Source organism: Glycine max, chromosome 12 (genome assembly GCF_000004515.6).
Source record: "Glycine max cultivar Williams 82 chromosome 12, Glycine_max_v4.0, whole genome shotgun sequence".
Lineage (NCBI taxonomy): Eukaryota > Viridiplantae > Streptophyta > Magnoliopsida > Fabales > Fabaceae > Glycine > Glycine max.
Genome location: NC_038248.2, coordinates 16423241 through 16426413, shown reverse-complemented (window position 1 = coordinate 16426413; position 3173 = coordinate 16423241).

Sequence of the window (3173 nt, the reverse complement as noted above, 5' to 3'; positions counted from 1 at the left end):
AACATGACTGGGTACATGGTAGCTTGTCAGAGGCTCATTGCAAAGACTTTTAGGCCCAATGATTACGAGTGACCTAACTTGTTGGAGATCTGAAAGTGTGTTTTGAAGTGTGTGTCAACTATGTAGCTTTGATCTCCATGGCTTTTTCACCAATCTCCAGCATCTTTCCACCATTTTCTCTTGTTCTTCCTTCTTCCATGTGTAGCTAGATTTCTAGTTGTTGGGGCTTGATGTAGCCAAACCAAACTTCATGCATGTATACATTTTAAGTTTTCAATCAAAGTTATTATTCCACGTTATATGTGTTCTTCTTCTCTTAACTAATGATTGCTTTGGATTGATCAATCATTGTATGATTTAAAAGCTTGAATGCTATTTGAAAATACCTTTGAGGTAGAGCATCTAAGGGGTTTTGTAGCTAGGAATGGCACAAATTACCTTAGTCATCTTGTAACTCTTGTTCCTTCAACAAGTAACTTGGCTAATTTATACAAGAGATTGGGAAATTAGTCAAGGTTCTTAGGTTCATTCTCTAAGGTATTATGGTGTGTCAATTATTATGTCTAGTTGATAGTAACATTACTAGAAAACAAGGCTTTTACAACAGTTTTTTGGCACTTTTGATGTAGATTCTAAACTTCCTTTAAATTAGTTGTTGTTTATTAGTCGTCTTATACGACTAACTTTTGTATAGAAAATATTTTCCAAAACTTGTATAGTTCCTCAATTTATGGTTATTTTCGTAGTAGTTTGTAAATAAATCTTGTTTTATTATTAAAGTTGTATCTAGAATATTTCCATTGGATTTAATGATGAAATCTATGCAATTTCAGGTGAAAAAGAGGCTAAGTCATGAAGTGCTAAAAGTGACAGTTGAGTTCAGCTCATCAGTGGGCTAAGCGCGCGTCCACTGCTAAGCGCAGCTTCAGCGCGCTTAGCGCGACAGAAGAATCTAGCAAAGCATCAATATCAAGGTCACATGCTAAGCGCAAGATCAGTGCGCTAAGCGCAGCAGTTGTCTTTAGCCAGGCTCAGCGCACGACTGGCGTTAAGCTCAAATCCACTTACTCGTGCTAAGCACGAGGGTGGCACTAAGCGCAACGTCGCGAATTCAGAGGCTATTTAAAGTCTGTCTTGTGCAAAATTAGGGTAGAGAGGGGCAGAGAATTTTTAGATAGCTTTTAAACCTTGGGTGCAGCAACATTACAGAGCACACCACAGTGCCTATTTCGGGAATAGAGCTCTAGAGGAAGCAAGAGGAGCAACTTTTGCATAGATACCTTGGTTTTGTAATCTCATTGTTATTATTAGGGGTTTTTCTGTAATGGCTAGCTAAACACCCTTGTTGGGGATTTCTAATGAACGGCTAAGGTAATGATTTTAATATCTAATTGATTGTGTTTCTTGTGTTCAATGCTTCTTTCAGTGCTTAAATTTTGTATGCTCTTGGTCTGATCAACCATTTGTGTGCCTAGTTAGGTGATTTTAACATTGGGAAATGTATTGTTGCCTAAGAACTTGAATGAAACAGAATTGAAAATTAGTCTTACAAGAGGGATCTGCAGATTAAGTTTTGGTTTTATGTATATTGGTACAATAATGTTGTTTGGTCTAAGTCTATTCCAACAAGAAGGATATGAGGACAAAGCTTAGGCTAAATTAGTCTAAACTTTCATAAGCTATTTAAGCTAAGTCTAGTCCAACAAGAGGGATCTAAGGATGAAGCTTAGTTTAAGTTAGTCTAAACATAGCAGGGCTGTCTAAATTGAGCCTAGTCCAACAAAAGGGATCTGAGAACGAAGCTTGGATTGATTCAGTCTGACTAGGGATCGAGGCTTAGTAGCTTAGGCTACAACATAGAACACAAAAGCATGATTGATTAGAGAAATATCTTTATATACATCAGCTGGTCTATTATAAAGACCCAACATATTTACCTACTGTTGTCAATTTTACTTACTTACATTTTAATTTTTTTTAGCCTAGACTTAATTTAATTCCGTTTTAAACCATCAATTATCAATGTTTCTTTCAACAATGCCTTATTTTTGAATTTAACCTTGTCTTAGACTAGTTCCCTGAGTTCGATACTCAGATTCATCCGTTTTAATTTTAAATACTTGACGATCCGGTGCACTTTTCAGTAAACCGGATTTCCTTTGAATATATTTGTATAAAGAAAGAGTGGACCAAAAAGTAACTGTAGGGGAAATCCCAACATTGTCCAAAGTGCATGCTTTCCACAACAATTTTTAAATCGTGTTAGAAAGTTGATTTCTACATTGGTTATTCGAAAACCATCGTAGATTGTTTCATTTATTGTTTAAAAAATGTTAAAAACGTCACAATTCTAAGACAATTTTTAGAAAAATCTTCTTATAAAGTAGACATTCTAAGATGGTTTTCAGACAATTGTCTTAGAAAGTAGCCTTTTTAAGACAATTTTATAATGCATTCGTTGCATCATGTTTGACAGTTTTCTAATGATATCAAGGGTACCGACCATGCCAACCAGGACGACCCCATAGTTGTCTCCATCATTGTTGAAAACTTCATGGTGTCCAAGGTCCTAATCGACTAGGGCAGTTCGACTAATATCCTGTATTGCAAAACTTTCTAGAGACTCGAGGTCTCCCCCAACACTGTCCATCCTCACGTCGGTCCACTCATCGGCTTTGTAGGCGATACCAAAGGCTGTGTGGACTTAATGACCACCTTCTGTCAAGGCAAGATCTCCAGGAGCTTTAACATACAATATCTACTTGTTGATGCAGACGCATCATATTTTGCTTTGATCGGCAAAAAAACACTTAATAAGCTTGGAGCCATAGTCTCCACACTGCTTTTGAAAATGCAGTTCCCTACTTTAACCGATGAGATTATAACCATCAAGGAAGACCGAAAGCAAGCACGACTATGCTATGTAGAGAGCCTGAAGGAAGCACCATATCCTCCCACCAGGGAGCATGGATGAAGGGTCTCCAATCCGACCCCTGACCATCTACCAAGCAAGCCTGGACTATGAATTCAAAACCCATTGAAGAGCTCGTCAAGCTGCAGCTCAGACCTAAACTTGGGCATTACACATGGCTCTTCACTAGCCATGAGCACTGACGCATCGCTGACATGCTACACAGAAACATAGATTTATTTGCTTGACAACCATCTGACAT